This window comes from Podarcis raffonei, chromosome 2 (genome assembly GCF_027172205.1).
Source record: "Podarcis raffonei isolate rPodRaf1 chromosome 2, rPodRaf1.pri, whole genome shotgun sequence".
In the NCBI taxonomy this organism is placed as follows: Eukaryota; Metazoa; Chordata; class Lepidosauria; order Squamata; family Lacertidae; genus Podarcis; species Podarcis raffonei.
In genome coordinates this window covers 75154770-75171963 of record NC_070603.1, presented here as the reverse complement: position 1 = coordinate 75171963, position 17194 = coordinate 75154770, and the positions used below count along the sequence as shown (strand labels likewise).

The 17194-nt window shown below is 44.1% G+C and overlaps 1 long non-coding RNA gene across 3 annotated transcripts in view; it reads right to left on the bottom strand.

The window, feature by feature from the left end:
• The window catches only part of LOC128408199 (uncharacterized), an 80201-nt gene extending 65764 nt beyond the window's left edge, over positions 1-14437 (bottom strand). The window contains exons 1-2 of one of the 3 annotated variants that reach the window (XR_008328996.1): positions 14385-14437; positions 9690-9856 (exon numbers count right to left, since the gene is read on the bottom strand). This is a non-coding gene — a long non-coding RNA (uncharacterized LOC128408199). Of the gene's footprint in view, positions 1-9689; positions 9857-13916; positions 14108-14384 lie in introns of those variants that run through there. The other 2 variants (XR_008328998.1, XR_008328997.1) reach the window with 2 other exon arrangements.
• Between the last annotated feature and the right edge of the window lie 2757 nt (positions 14438-17194).

Sequence of the window (17194 nt, the reverse complement as noted above, 5' to 3'; positions counted from 1 at the left end):
TCATTTGCCTTGCAGCTATTATTGGATTGTATGCTGCAACTCCAAGCAAAGGTTGCCAATGCTTAAACAAACAAACAAAACAAAAGCCAGCTGTGTCTTGCCTATCCCAGGACATTGCCTCTTGACAGTCATCATATCTGGATGATTCAGGAAGCTCTTTAAGTGCCAGGTATTGGTGAAATAATCTAGTCCCTGTTGCAAGTGTTTCAGGGGGCAAAGGGTGAAGACAAAGACCCAACTGCTTTGGAGCTTTCGATGGAAATGTACCTTCCTTCTCCAGGATTGAGCTGTGAAAAGACAGTTCTGCAAGCAGAGGCTGACTGAGTGTATACAGCGCTGCTTGTCTGGCCCCATGAGATATCACCAAGGAACTTCTCCTCCATCCCTAGAGTACTTTTGCATGTTTAAAAAAAGCTCTTTTTAAAAAGTGGTGAATGGATAAATATCCACACAGCACTTTCAAACATTAATGAAAGACATAGTCCCCGAACCATACAGAAGAGGTAAGAAAATAACTGAGCCAGCAATCAATTTACTAATATGCACACCTGTCATTTCAGATCCTAAAATGTGAGGAAGCTGGGCTTGCACTTCAGCTGAAGAATCTGTTGCAGCTCTTTTTTATTAATAATATTATATTTGTCTTCAGCCACAGGCATTTATGCGGTAGGCGAGATAACAATGAGATTCCTGACAGATAGCTGTTGTTATGCAACAAGCCTATCAGTAGCTGATATTTCTCATCTTCCAAAAAATTCTCTATCCAGTATCTGACCTCCTATGTTTTACTGCTGGCTTTTATTGCTGCTTGCTTGAAAATATTCCTAGCTGCTTCTGAATTCCATCTGTCTGAGAACTAAATGAGGTAAGTTACTAATTCGAATGGCAGTGAGTTTTACAGATCAGAGTTTGTATACACACTGTTAGTTTAATTGGAGGCTACCTAGTTGTTGCATTATGAGAAAGAGTAAATGACTGAACCGTCTTTACCTTTTAAAGATACAATTGCAGTTTTCTATATTTCAGTCATATCCCTTCTTGCAGCGAAATCCTATGAGCCACCTATGCTCACAAAGCAGCTCAAAGTATCAAGTGCAAGAGATCCTGGCGTAAGGATAAGACTGGAAGACTGGCACATGACCTCAGACTCATTGCTGACACAGAAACAGCTGGTTCCAGCCAGCTGTTGTCACCACGAGGGAATTAAAAGTGACATGGTAGGGCTCTCTCTAGTTCGCATGCACAGAATACCATGGAGGATGGCACAAATCTATAATGCCAGTTCCTTTTCATAGTGCTTCGGGTGCAAAGTTGCCAGACACTGGTATTATGCCTGCTCCTAGAGTAAGAGTTTAATGCAGTGCATGGAGACATGTATCCTTAGAAGCAGAAGAAGTATTTATTTAACGTCTGCTCTTTAGAACATGATCTGGGAGTTGCATGAAACAGTGAGTAGAGTGAAAAGTGAAAAGTCAATATAAAAAAGGTCTGTTGATGCAAGCCAATGAGGATGACAGGAGAGAGGAGGGATGAGGAAAAACAGAAGAGGGATGAAAGGGGGGGGGGAGGGAAAGAGACTGGCAAAGAAGGAAAAGGAAAGGAGGAAGTAGAGGAAGGAAACTAAAGTAAGCTCTTACCAAATCAAATTATGGCTTTAGCCTGAATGTGGAGGAGTGAAGGCAACCAGAATGAAAATCATGTGGCAACTTTGCTCCTTCCTTAGTCCTGTTGCTGCCATGCCACCCAGAGCAGGCGATGATTTGCCTTAACATCATGTGCGAATCCAGGCTCATGGCTTGTCTTCTCCAGATAAACCACAAGGGGTAAACCAAGAATAAACCTTAGTTACAGCTCATTGCTTGCTGAATGTAAGACAAACCACAAGCCCCTTTCACACATAACACTAAGCCAAACTGGGAGATTAGCTTTCAGTAGTGTGGCAGGACCAGGGACTGTGATTTTCACTCGTGAGTTTCTCCCACAATCTCATCCTCATTGCATGTGAACAAGGCCACCATCTGATACACAGACAGCAGCAGTTATCTGAAATCAATGACTTATCTAATATCATGGACTCGTTTATCCAAAAAATTAGCTAGGCCCAGTAAGCAGTATTGACTTGGGGGCAGGGTGGTTATTTATTTATTAAGTTGTTCCTGATTTTATGAGATAAAGTAATACTTTTACATTTTTTTGACTCTTGAACAATTGCTGTCCCTCCTCATTCCTGCTAGCAAATACTCTGAACCATTGCTTTAGATGCAGAGGTGTACAAGCCACAGCTTGTGCCGTCAGGGCTAAAGGAAATTAATACAAACAGGATGTTAGCTGTTTCTTTTACTGAACCAAAAAGTGCTAATCCTTTTAGCCTTCATTTGCGCAGAAGGCTTGCCAAGCTCCTGACAATTTTAGTTGGGCTTCCCATTATTATTTTAGTTCTATTATCATTTTAAAGAGGATGCTATTAAAGTATGGATGCACTGTTTTCAATACAACAATGTTGTGACATTTCTCTCCTTTCCCAGTAATCCTTGATGTTCTGTTTCCCCCTTTTTATGGGGCTATTTTAACATGGCACCAATACCATCTCTTTGGGTAAGGGCTGGTACACCCATGAGGCAAGACGAACCACCGGCAGGATCCACGGGGGCAGCAGAACCTGATGTAGATCTTTATTCCCCCTTGTTCCTGATGTAGATAATCACTCACCCCTTCTTCCCTTCTACTATGCGGTCCGCCTCAGGTCCTAAAATGTATTGGGCCATCTCTGCCTTGGGCTCTAGTACTAGCCAATTCATCACCTTGAGCTGCACCATAGTGATTCTTGCTCACCCACCCAACCTGCTCAATGTACAGCATTTTGCATATGATGGGCCAGTGTAAAACTGTACGGTGATATAATGTTGTGAAATAGAGAATAGCCTCATGACTTCCTGCAAGGAAAACAGGTTTGCCACAATAGTTCAATAGGTAGGAATTAGCAAATGAAGCATTTCATGGTGTGATGGAGATAACTTTTGCCAACTACTGATTGCTGCCTATCAGGCTGCTGTAAGAGGCAACTCCAATGAGGTATGCAGAGACTCGGAGGTGGTGTGTTCAGATACAACATGAGAACAAGACTCATCACAGGTTTCACTCCTGCCTGATTAGTCCAATTGTCTGCTGTGTTCTCCGTGTAAATGGCAAAGAATGAACCACTGGTTCAATTGTCATTCATGCTTCAGGAAAGCTGTCCATTTTTTATTTCTTAAAGCCCTCTATGTTATGTTCATTGATCCAAATATTCACTTACCGTCACCATTTTTATATTTTAAAATACAGTAAATTAAAAATAAAAAAATTGCAAAGCTGCTCTAGGAATGAAGTGAATGGTTGATATGTTTTCATGACGTCATAGGTCTATGCAATCTGCACTGTGCATAGTTGCTTCCTGCTGCATACTTACAGAAATGTTTTTTATTCCAGAGATCAAACCTAGTTCACTTGGACTAAATATGGTGGTTGCTTCCAAAATCACCTGCATGCAATCTAAGTCTAATCTCCCTCCTCACTTCCTACTGGTCTGCTTCAGATATTACAGTCTAACCCTTAAGTCATACCATGACTCTGCGGGGTGTGGCAAAGTTAAATAAGAAGAGCAGGAGTGGGCAGGAAGTAGATTGGGATCTACTAGTAGATCTCAAGGTGACTTGCAAAAGATTGGCAATGATTTCTGATTCCCCCAACTGTTTGGGAATGCAGGGGCAGATTTTAGTATTTCAAATTTCTGTGGTGCCCTGTGTGAGGCTAAAATTTGACCCCCCCTACTTCTCACCTCCCATTCTGCTCAATTCGTTATGTCATAATTGTGGTACCCAGTGCAGCAGAACCAGTCACACTGCCCTAAATCCGCCTCTGGGCAATAGTTTCCAATTCCCATATTTTTTTAACAAAGTCAACAACAAAAAAGCACCTTTCCCCCTTAAATTAGGCTGCTAAAATGAGTAAAACTTGGTGTTAACCAGGAATGGACTTTTGTATGAAAGGACTGTGAGCTCATTTCCTGTCCGGTACTGAAAAAAACAGCTCAAAGGCACCCTGTTTTTCAATTCTAACTGTATGTCTTTTGCACCTAGCTGTGGTTGGTACAACTTTGGATTCTAATTTTTTTTTTTTAAATCGAACAAGTCTGAAGTCTAAACCTAATAACTAAATGGCTTCAAGGACGCATATAGGAAATCCTGGAAGGATCACATAGCAAGGATGGGCAGCTGCTAAGGGCCCATGGGTGTTTCAATGATCCATGAGACAAGTTCCAAATAAGGAAGGAACCCTCCTCCTACTGGTCAACTGAGTCATAGGAGACCAGCAATGCTCAGAACACCAGAAAAGAAGATGAAATTAGAATTACAAAAACAGTGTGCTCTCTTTGGGAAACTGGGGAGAGGGCACTGCTGGTATTTTTGCCTAGAGACCCACAGAAACCTGGATTTGGCCTTGCATAGAGGATTCTGGTCTTGACAGAATAAAAGAACTACAAAGTAATGTTGACATTGACAGCTCCCTCCTCCAAAGCAAACCAGGACATATGTATAGGGAATCAGACCTTGGACTCTCATGTTCCCTAAAGCGATGGTTTGACTGTTTTGATACAGAACCTTCCCTCTTGGACAGGTGAACAATCATCTCATAAAACCGAGTTCTAACAATCCTAGTCCTGGCTAGTTCTAGATTGTCCGATAATAACCCATACATGGGCTGGAGTATAGCAACATCCTGTTCCAGACTTTGGTCACTTCTCCTGCTTGGCTTCTGGCAGTACTGATATGGCATGTCCCTGACCTGCTTCTATGGACCCTTTTCCTGATGTGGGTTTACTTTGTAGCATTGTTCTTATACAAAGGCTTAGGACAACTGTTATTCACTCCTGCCCTGTGATCACGAACGATACAAGCTCTCGGTACTCCACATACGTACACCATTTTTTTTTCTAAAATGAGAAGTGGAATGTTTCTGTCGTTCTATGTAGTTATCATATATAAGTTACCATATTTTTCGCTCTGTAAGACGCACCAGACCATAAGACGCACCTAGTTTTTGAAGGAGGAAAACAAGAAAAAATAATATTCTGAATCTCAGAAGCCAGAACAGCAAGAGGGATCGTTGCGCAGCGATCCCTCTTGCTGTTCTGCCTTCTGGGATAGCTGTGCAGCCTGTATTCGCTCCATAAGACGCACACACATTTCCCCTTACTTTTTGGGAGGGAAAAAGTGAGTCATAGAGCAAAATATACGGTATATAACCTAAGACTAAATTTGTGAGATTTGTGATCTAGGACATGTCACCGGTTCATTCATACCTTTGTTTCCCCATCTAGGAAAGGAGAGTAGTTAGATGCACAAAACTGCCAACCAAAGGAATTACCTTAAGTATGAATCTGCTTCTCCCCACCCTCCAAAATAAGTCACCATAGAAGTGGATGGTTTTACCGTCTTTCTGGCAGGAGAGCAAACATTTATTGAATCAAAATGTCAAATTGGAAAAGACTCGCTCATGTGAAATGAACCCAAGATGAGTCCTTTCGTTTCAAATCAACAACTTAACATGAATGACTTTTAAAAGAGAAATATGACTTTCTTAAACTATCAGGCAGGCAGGCAGATTAAGGGTTTATGGCACAGCTGCAACTACGCTAAGGCTGATTTGGCTTCTAAGTACACATGATAACCAATGAGAATTGGCTACGTGCTACCATTTGAAGCTAAATCAGCATGAGGGCTGTGTTTTGTGCCCTCATTATGGCATCTTGTGGAAACCAAAGTATTTTTTTAAATGGTGCCCAGCAGCAGGCAATACAACTTCTGTTGTGGTAAGATGAATACTTAGCACCTGTTTGTTGCCCCCCACTCCAAAAAAAAATCCCACATCACTGAAAGGTCAGCATCTGAACAGTGGGGGCAGCTAGGAGGGGCTCAGCCCTAAACTAAGCCATATTGTGCCAAACACCAGAGCACACATTTCAGATAGCCTCTGGAAGTTTCTATTCACTTCAAATAAAAGACATTAAAATATTTAGGAATATTATTAACTAAAAGTGCTCATGCTCCTATTATTTAAGATGCTGTGTGCTTATGCATCCCAATGTGCATGTACTGGATACATGCAGACTTTACTTCCCAAGAGTAAAAGTAGGGAGAGCACTTGTTCAGCATGTACCAATGGGAACGAATGCATGTATGCTGCCTCTGAATTTTGCATCAGTATGTGGTCTGTGGATGTAGCTGGCAAACACAACCTCTACCCCACAATGCATTTACTTTCACTGCTAAAATTGTGATCACGCTAAAGCTACTCAGAGTGGACCCAATGAAACCAGGTTGTGAACTGCCCTGAGATCTATGGATGAAAGGTGGTATACAAATTTAATAAATAATAATAATTAATTAACCTAACTTAGTCATGGTCATTAATTTCAATGGGTCTGCTCTGAGTAAAATTTAGTTGAATACTACCCTATGTTTCCCAGAACTGGAAGGGTTCTGAATTTGTCTAACCAGACACAGTATGTCGAAGAGTGAAGTTCCCTCACACAGTGAATCCTGAATATGAGAGCTAGGCAATGGAGGCTGGTCCACTGGGGATACTGAGACACAGCCCTCCCACTGAAAATGTCAAGCAATTTTTCCTCCTCAGAATCTCAAAGCCACGTACACATTTCTGTCCGACGTACATTTTTAATATTTCCTTAAATTTAAAATTTCTGTGAATCCCCTGTTCTCTTGCCAATCAGCTCTCTTCACCACTCAGCCAATCCTAACCCCAAAGTATAGCTATGGCAAAGAGGTCTATCTCAAATCATGTGACTGATTGGGCTGCCGGAAGTTAGCCCTGATCTGTTGATATGAGACCTTTTCCATCACAGCCACTATAGCAGATACAGGCTGCTTCAAAGACAGTCCTATGTGGTAGCAGTAGTGTATCAGTATCACACATTGACTATGAGCATGCTCAGAGCTGCTTCCCTGAAGGCCGGAGAAACAACCGGAAGTGCTTCCTACTTTGAGGAGTTCTGTTTAGCAGTTGTTTTGTTTCCATGTCGTGGAACCAGTATATGCAAGTAGATATAATATATAACATGTGGCACAATGGGTCAGTGAATCAGGCTGTTAACCAGAAGGTTGGTGGTTCAAACCCACCCATGGACGGCAGTAGGCAGGATTCCTGCATTGCAGAGGGCTGAACTAGATGACCCTCAGGGTCCCTTCCAATTCTACAATTCTATGATTTTAAGTAGAGTTCAACATGACTGAGGAATCTGTAAAGTATTAGCCACAATGAAATTCAGTCCACTGAAGCTATCTGCAACAGTGAACTGGACTCCATGGGAAAATTAGAAAGACCTCTGATGTTGGCCATAATGACTGTACATAAAGGCAATGCATCTCAGCTAGTTTAAGGTAGCAAATATTGTGTACAATCAATTGCTCATCAGGTGGATGTGCCCAGGCAGCTATATCACTTTGCAATTTGGTTAGTATGGTACTAGGAGGTCTATTAGCACCACCCAAAGTCGGGACATGATCCAGTTTTACACACTTACACAAACACACAAACACACAATGGTAAGTTGTTGGGTGGTGTGGTGTTGTGCATAGATGCAAGTTCTTACCTTCAGTAGACATAAAAGGCAGAAAAGGCATTGTTAATTAAAAACCTAGTGTTGGCAGTACTGTTAAAGTAAAACTAATTACAAACCAACATAATCATACCAAACTTTAAGCTTAGTAAGGGGGAGGAAACAGTTTAATGCATATTCTTCCATCCTTTGGTACAATATTTAATGACTTGCACTACATTTTTTAAAATCATAATTTTGTTCCAGTTCTTGTTATATATTAAAGTGTTGGTATTAAAACTAAATTTCCACATTTTAACAAAAAACTTTTTGTTGTTGTTGTTGTTCCAGTACACATATGAAAGAAAGAAAGGTAACCTTTTCAAATACAGGTTTGTTTTCGTTTTGTTTTTAAGCATTTTATAGCTGGGATTTTTCTTTGTTATTCTAAAATGGTAAGTTCTTGCTTTTGACCAGCTTTAACATATGCAAATACATTCCCTCTCACATGCACAGAGCCTTTGTGATACTATGAAGGAGTTTAGATCTAAAGGCTAGGGGGGAGTCTGACCTGTCTACATTCCTTAGCCACTTCTCCTCCCCTGTCCTTTATTTTCCTTCTTTGAGCTATCCATGAGCAGAGAACTAGACTGCAGGAGAAAGACACCAGGTATTAGCTTGCACAGACAATGAGATGGTATCTCACAAAAGGCTCCCCACAGAAGTGACAGCTCAGCAGCTACACTTGGCACAAAGAAGAAACTAGTCTGTGTTTTGCTTTTCATCTTTAAACTCAACTCTGGACAGAAATACTAGTGCCCTTATAATCTAGGATTGATCTCCCCCAGTGAATCCAAACTATTTCATGGATGACCTCACAGAAATGGGGTGGGGTGGGAGAAAAACTGTCAGTGATTTTATACACTGGCTTCAGGAATATCCTTAGTGTCTAAACACACGGTTGCCTTGAAATACATGGCATTTAAAAAAGGAAGGGTAGCACTAATGAATAATGGATCAGCCGTAATATTTAAGGAAACATGTGAAGATAATGGACATTCTTTCTGCCACATATACACACCAACACTGGCAATCTAGCATACTTGATTTAATTTTGAGAGCCCACGTCTCATTGTGATGACAGAAGATTCATTAAAAACTTATTGATATTCCCAACCCAGCCTCTGTATCAGATGAAGAGTAATGATAGAATTACTCATTCATTCCTCAAGTTAAAAACAAAGGGTTATTATCTTGATCTTCAGATTCCACCAGGCTTTTCTCGCACTGAATTATCTGAAGCCTCTGTCAGCTGAGAAAAATAATTCGGCCCCAAACATTGAATAGCAAACCACCTAAAACTAGCCAGTGAATACACGTATCAACCTCTAGTACTATAATCAGCATATATAATAACAAAGGTTATAAAGCAATTCTGATCAGACTCTTCCCCACCACCCTACATTTTCTGCATCAGGCTGAAATGAGATTCCCTCTTGGGATTCAGTATCAGTGTCAATACTTGCATCAATACATGCAGAACAAACATGAATACAGAAGTACATATACACATCTGCACAAACTAAGGTTACAAAAACATCAGGATGCCGAAAAGACAAATAGAAACAAGCTACAGTGGACCACTAGCACAGAGAAAACTACAAGTGCAGGACAAAGAAACAAACAACATTGATATGAGCACAGCAAAAGGAGGCCATGACACCCTCCCACCCAAAAAAACCTACTTTCCAGTATTACTTGCTTGACGTTTGCTTTTTAAGAATGCTAAACCTGTAGGGTTCTAAAGATAGGAATATCTGTCCCTTAAAACGCAAGGCAAGGCAACTTTACCTAGGTGAGCAAATAATGCTGATATAATAAGACATTGACACAGCAACACCAATAAAAGCCTCTGGGCAGCCACACTAAAACACTGGCACAAGCACTTAAAAATGCTCAGATGTACTTAATGCAAATCAAAAATATTAATGGAACAGTGATGCAAATTGGGGAAAAATGTACCAAGAGAAACACATCCAAGGAAATATACCTGATACAAACAACCCAGGCAACAAGCAACATACACATATACCTGGGTAATCCTTCACTTCTGCGTCTTTGGCTAGATGCTGTTGGTGCAGTTTTCTATTCTGTGCCCTATAATATCTAAACTCCGCCCTCTTTCCATTAGTTTCTGCTGTTTTGGGGGAAATGGCAGGTTCTACTGGGAAGACCCCATGTTTCTCCTGGGCAGAGAATCTAGACAGGAAAACAAAAGAAGACTTGCTATTGGTTCTTGCGCTAACCTTTGCAGGATGGTTCTCTGGAGAAAATACTTACCAGAATGGCTGGGAAAGGTGGGCTTTTTGTTTTTGTTTTTAAAGGGGAGCAATTTTTCAGCTGAAACAAAGAAGCAGGGTAAAGAGAATAACAGTGGAATTAAGAGACAGGAAGGGCTCCTTCAAAAAAGACAGAAGGGAATGGGGGTCTGATGAAACCAATGCCAGGGAAGAAAGAGGAAAAGCAGAGAATTCAAAGAGATGCGGATGGAAATGAAAAATGACTACTGTAAAGAAAACTTTTGGGTTTTGACTAGGCATATATAGGTGCCGCAATTAAAATGTAGCATAGGTGCATTGAGGTGACCAGAGAGCAAAAGCATTTTGTTCAACAACAGTGGCAATGCTTGAAGTCATAACACCCTTAGGATCTTCACATACTTCAACCCCCCAGACACCTGAATGGTTGTGAATCATATCAGGTTTGCAGTCCCCTTAAGTTATTGTATGCTTTTGTAATATGTATTACACTGGAAACACTATCCAGTCGTGAGTATAGGCAGGAATATTGGCTGTATTCTAATCTGCCGGTACTTGTGGCAGAGTCCGTACAGTGGGGGAAGGTCAAAGTTCACATTCCCACCTGGAGGTTTGCTGGATGACCTGGGGTCAGCCATTCTCTCTCAGTCAACTGTACCTTTAAGTTATATGTCACAATTCTTTACAGGAAAGGAAGATATAAATGTAACAGACAAAATGCAAAACTGCTCAGTAAGGTTAATGGCAATTAGCAGAGGCTTGTAAAGGAAGCTTTAGGCAGATAGGAAAGTCAGAACCATAATGGGCTAGAACCATAGTTGGCTAGGAGCTTTGATTATTTATTTGCAACGTTCAGTTAGCATAATGCGAAGGCAAATTTTAGAAATGCCCTGGTTGAAAGCAAAGTCTCATACACAATTCCCTCCAGATATTATTAAGTTAAAAACCTGGAGCCATACGTGAAATAAACTCGTCCCTTTGGCTCAAAGCTAGTAATATGGACAGTTTCCCCATATTAGCCTGTACAGAAGATAGTATGGAAAAGCACTGCAGAGACATAGCCAAGCAGTGAAACAATGTTCCATTATGCAGTGATAAGAGAATAACTGAGCACAGGTTCTCAACTAGTATGGTGAACTTCACTGAATATTCCCAGAACTATTTGTTAACTTGAAGTAATGTATGTACTGCCTTCTATTAATTGCAAGCAATGGGGGAAGAAGCATCATTCTACCTTTTAAGATAATGGTTCATTTTTCCAATGCAATACGATGCAATGGCATAGCTACAATTTTTGCAACACCTATATATTCCACCCTCTCAACATAACTCCAATTTCTGTGGTTAGCCATCTAAAATAAAAATTTGGCTCATTCTTTCTTCATGCCTCCCACAACCACATAAATATCCATGAGGGTTGTTACTATTTCTTGAATTCAAGATCCAAGTCTGGTGATCCAGTCCAAATGCTGAAGTGCCAAAAGAACATAATGCACACTCAGTTTGCATAACTATGTATGCATTACTATTTCTACATAATGTCTTAGAACATAGCAATAGTAGCTCTGTAGGTGTGCAAGGAGATTTCCCCCAGCCAGGGCTGTTTTCCAACTGGAAATCAGTTCCGGCACCTCTCAGGTGGGCGCTATTGCCATTATAAGAGAACAAGGGAGGCGTTCATGGTGAGTTCCGGCACCTCCTTTTTTAGGAAAAATAGCACTGCCCCCCCCCCAGCTATATGTAGTGCACAGGAATCCCTACTGGATAAAAGACAGAATCACAGAGGAAGCAAAAAACCTTGAATGCCCTCAAACCTTGATATCTGATTTCTGTGACACATAGGATCAGACAGAGATCCTTGAAACACAAAGCAGGGTAGATATAGGGTCCTTGGATCTAGAAAAGAACATTAAAACTTCCATTGCCTTATTTCATTGTAATGCATTATAAGTTTATTTGTTCTTTTTTGAGTTAGTATGTCATGTTAAAGCTGCCACTGTTTTGTAAATTCAATTTTTCTTTTTACATTTAAACACACACAGAGAGAGAGATATACCAATGCCCTCTTGAACAGCCCCAATCTTGGCAAGTCACTTTGAATCGCTAAATGGGAAATCAATACCAGCTCAGGAAACATAAGGAAGGTGAGCAGGCCCTACACTACAGGGGAACACTCCTGCAGCCACCCTTTTTAAGTTCGACAAAGTTGCTTTTGTGCCACTAGCCTTCAACAATCTTGGCAAGCTGCACAGCGCCAGTGACAGAACAGCTGGCTAGCATGAGGCTCAAGTGCCCAAGGTTCTTTGTTCCTCAAGGTCTCCATTTCAAACTAGTCTGAAATCACAACAAGGAGCGTCCAGGGTACTTTCTGTTATTACATTTGACAAAAGCACCCATTGCTGCCTGCTCTTAATTTTCATGAGCTGGCAAATAAATGTTCAGACTTTATTCCCAACACCCCATATGGCTTCAGCATGTAATATAACAATAGCCCGAAATACACCGTTAAGAAAATGTAGCTCTACTTATCTACAATAGATAATTATGGATGCTGCTTGGCTCACTCAAAAGGGCTGCTCCATGGTCAACTGTGGCTACTGATTTAGCATTCCATGTTAATTTTGTATCAGCAGCAGAAGCAATACTCCCATCCCAAGTGCTTATTAGATGGAGACAGAGATGGAGTAACGCAGCAAATGCCTCTGCTTGTGCATGCACAGACCCTAATGTTAGTGCTGGTTTCAATGGGTTTGTTATCAATAGCTAGTTTTCACATCCAGGGATAGATTATGTCAGGTTAAATAATGAAGGTTTTCACCTGCTCTTGAGACCCCACAGCACTCATGAAACTTGGAAAATGCCCCCTGTTCTTAAAATAAGAAATAGGCACATGTCATGCTATAATTTTAATTGTGTTCTAAATTGTAATCTACACTTGCCTCCCCACCCTTCCGGCTAAGAAGCGGACAAGCCTCCAAGGAAAGAGGCAATGTGAATTAAACTGTGACTTTCTCTATGGTGTTGCAAGTGATCCTACAACACAAGAGGTCAAGTAACAGATTATATGAGCACATGAGAGCAGATGCTCCTCACTGACGGGGTGTTTCCTTTCTTCAAGATACTTATGAACCGCACACATACAAAACAGAGAGACATGAACAAGTAACAAAGACAGAGAAAGAGAAAGAGGAAGGTTAATATTAGCAGCAAATGCTCAGAAAGATCTCTTGGGCAAAACCTGACAGAGGCAGAAAGGAAGAGAGGGTCGGAGGAAAGGTTGCCAGATTCTGATTTCAGTTCCAAGGATTTAAATCCACTTGCTTAACCTCAAGGACATAGTGATTCCTGTGTAAATGCAAACTGAGATCAGAATAAGGTCCACTGGCACCAAACCATCTACAGAACTATTGAAGAGTTCAGGAGAGAACGGGTGCATGCTCCAGATCTGAAACCTCTTGTGCATAGGGTTATGATGATGTTCGTTTGCTTTGGCTTAAAAAACAAACCAACCCCAATGCAATTCAGGATTCTTGGAAGATGCAAAATTCCACTGAAATGAATGGACAGGAGAATCTCCCCACATTCAGGTGGTGATGCTGCCAGCATCCCACACCTCGGCTGCTCCTGTCCCTCCTCAGCCAAGTCTGGGGGGAAAGGCAACACGCCGGTGCTCCCGGCCACCCCCCCCAACCCTCGAGCAGCATCTACCTGCAAGCACTTCCAGCGCAAGAGCAGCATCAGCTGTTACAAGTTTTCGGCTACACTTCGAAATTTGCTCTCACCCCGCCCCCCCCAACCTTCACAGTCTGCAGAAAGGAAAAGCAAAACCCAGCGAGCGGGAGCCGAATCCAAGGGAAAGAAAGTTAAGTTTGGGCATGAGGCGTCTCGAAGGCTGCTGGTCTTTGGTTGCCCAGGCACTTCCCTGCCCCAGCCTTCCCGGTTTCCCGCTCCCCGTCCCTCCTTCCACGCCCCGGAGCGCCCTCAGTTTCCCCTCCGCTCACCTGCCAGTCCCTTTCCAGCATCTTCGCCCTACGCAGCGCTGCGTTCACCTGCCGCCGCCGCCGCCGCCCTCCTCGTCCTCCCGCTCAAAATCTGCCTCCGTTCTAATTCCAGCCGAGCTGGAGGCAGCAGCAGCAGCAGCTCCTTTCGAAGCGCCCGCCTCCCGCTCGCCCGCCAGAAGTCCTACTAAGAGCCTCGCCTCAGAGGACGGCGTGGCCCCCCTCCGCAGCTCCGGCGGCGGGCCCGGGAGAGGGGCGCGCGCTGCTTGCCCGCCCGCCCGCCCGCCTGTCTTCCTTCCCGCCAAGAAGCTGCCCCGTCACGGTGTGTAGGGAACGGGAGCCGGGCTTCGTGGGTTTCGCCTCCCCGCTGGAGCCCCTCCGACCGGCGAGGTCGCTGGCAGCCACCTGACAAGCCTCTTCAGCGCGCGCCAGGCTCTGCGCCAGAGCGAGGGCGGGAACGCAAAGTCCTACCTTGAGCGCCTTCGCGGCCAGCCCCGGTTGCTGCTGCCGCCGCCTCCTCCTCCTCCGCCGCCGCCTTCTGCTGCCGAGGGGAAGGAGGGAGTGCGACCCCCTCCTCTCCACCTGCCCTTGCGCTGCCGCCGCTTCTGCCGGGCACTCTCGCAGGGAGAGGGAGCGGGGCTGCTCTCTGGCGCTCTCTCCCTCGCTCCCTCCCCGCTGTTATTTTGCAGCCTGCAGTAACGAGCTCTTTCTGTCATTCCTTCTCCTCGCAACTCTCTCCGGCGCGGTGCTTCTATCTGTCTGTCTGTCTGTCTGTCTGTCTGTCTGTCTTTCCCTTTCGCAGAGTGTAGTAGGAGCTGCTGCTGCTGCTGCTGCTACTGCCGCTCAAGAGCCGCGCGGCCGGCAGGGGAACGTTCCGTCCGAGAGAACAAAGCGGCCAGTGGCAGGCACCGCCGGCCCGCCAGCCAGCCAATGAGCAGCCGAGAATGGCATCAAAGGGGAGCTTTACCTGCGCTCCATCCTTGCCAAGGGCTCTGGGCGAAGGGAGGAGGAGGAGGGAGGAGGAAATAAATAGGTAAATAAATAAATAAAAAGGAAGGAAGGAGAGGGGGCCTTTCTTAGGAAGTAAGCGGGGATGGGACGTAGGAGGAAAGAGAGAGCGTTAGGTTTGGTGTCAATGCAAAAGTGATGCCGGATGCCCCCTAAATTATGGAGGGGGCTCCCCTCTCCCTTCCCCGCCTCCTCGCAGCCTTTATGCCCCCCTTTCCACCTCTTCGGCTGACTCAGGCAGGGTAAGAGGAGATTGATATGGTAATAAGACCGGGGTGGCCATACTTTCTCATTACTGTGGTAACAGAGGGGGGTAAGGGAGTTCAGGACAAAGGCCGTCAGCGAGGAGAACAAAACCAATGGCTCGCCCTGGAATGTCTGCCATTTCTCTCTCTCTCTCTCTCCCCCTTCCTCCTCCTCCTCCTCTTGCTCTAGGTTTCTTTTTTTTAATTGAAAGCGCCCATTTGCAAGCCACAAAGGGACAAGTCCGCCGCGGGAGGGGAAAGAAGAGATGAGGAGGAAGGAATCTTCTTGCCTTAACGCTGCCTGCCCTGAAAGCTTCCCCCTTCATAAAACATGTAGTAAATGTCAATACACACAAGCTCGTTAAAGTTACCCCACACGGCGTTTTAAAAGGGAGAAATGCTGTGTGTGTCTATTGAAGGGGGGTGGGTGGAATTAGGTTATTGGAAATGAGTTTCGCTTCCTACCCACCCACCCTTTGCCCATCCATTCAATCTTCCCACCCAGCTAGTAGTCTAAAAGCCTCCCCCCTTTTTTTTACTCATTGGAAAAGGGCCCTCTCTCCCCCATTAAATCATGGTAAGCTTAAGGCAGAGAAAGTGGGTGGGAAACAAGAGTAGCTACACTGGTTGTCCCAACTCAAGAGGGGAGTATTGGTGGCAAACAGGAGCCTGTGGAAACTTCACGGTGGAAACTCCCTTCTAAAAGAAGTTGCTTAAGTTAAAACTACCCTTCCTTAGCTGCAAAGGCAGGGGGGCATCCTCTCCCCACCCTGTCACCACCAGCAGCCTCTCTGATGTCCGTGCCCCACCCCAACCATTTTACTGGATCACTGCTGCCAGGGCCAGTCTAAGGATAAGTAGCGTTCTGGGAAGGAGGGTCTTTTGCGCGCGCACACACACACACACACACACACACTTTTCTCATTTGTGGCTTGTGCGGGATTGTAAAGCCTAGCAGTGTAAGAGGCCTGACTGTTCCCAGACATTCCCAGGAATGTCCACAAAAACAGTCATGAGCTGCCTCTCAACAACTTTGTACTACTAGTCACTTCAGCTCACTCTCCAGCCCAGCCCCAAGGCTAGCCCTTTCTGCTGCAACTCTGCTGCTGCTGCTGCTGTCATAGCAAATGTGCCTCCCAGACATTTTAGACTACAGTTCCCAGTATCCCTGACTACCAGCTATGCTGGCTGGGGCTGATGGGACTTGATGGCAAACAACATTTGCAGGGCACCATGTTAGCTACCCTGACGCAGCAGGGACATATCACATGTTAGGGACTCATGTAAATTCATTAATTGTAGATTTGGTTGGAAGAGCGATTTTAATTCACTCTTGCATTTCTGTTTGGTCTTTTGGTCACACGCCTGTGATTGAGCCTAGTGCTGGGTATGCCTGGGGGCATGGATCCAACTGCTCCCAATCTGAAGTGTAGCATTGCTGGAAGTTATTCGTGGGAATGTACTACACTGTTTAATGTTCACAATGTGGTGTTCATCATATTGGAGAGATGTGGCAGGTTTAAGCATCACTTTGTACATCATCCTTGAAAACACGTGCTGAGCAATCGTAAGGATATTTACTCTGAAGAAATCCAACTGGAACCATGGAACATTCACTGGTGTTTGCAGTGGCATAGCGTGGGTTGTCAGCACCCGGGGCACAGCCAGCACTGCAGTGAGAGAGAGTGAGTGAGCCAGGTAGGGGCAGAGAGCTGCGAGTGCGAGCGCCCCCCCCCCAGATGTTGCACCCGGTGTGGCCGGCCCCCCCTGCACCCCCCCACGCTACACCACTGGGTGTTTGGACTCAAAATTGCAAACTTAGAATGTGGTGAACAGAGAGGAGAAAATACTATCCAAAGCCCTCATTCCTCCTTTTCCAGTTGCCAATATTAAATAAACTGTGCTGGTCACATGAAAACTCAAGACAGTGGGTTCAAAACATAATTTCCACACCAGTGAACATTTTGTAACTATTGATTCCAGGTATTGTAACTCCTATATGGGTGCAGTTGTGATTGTTGACACAAT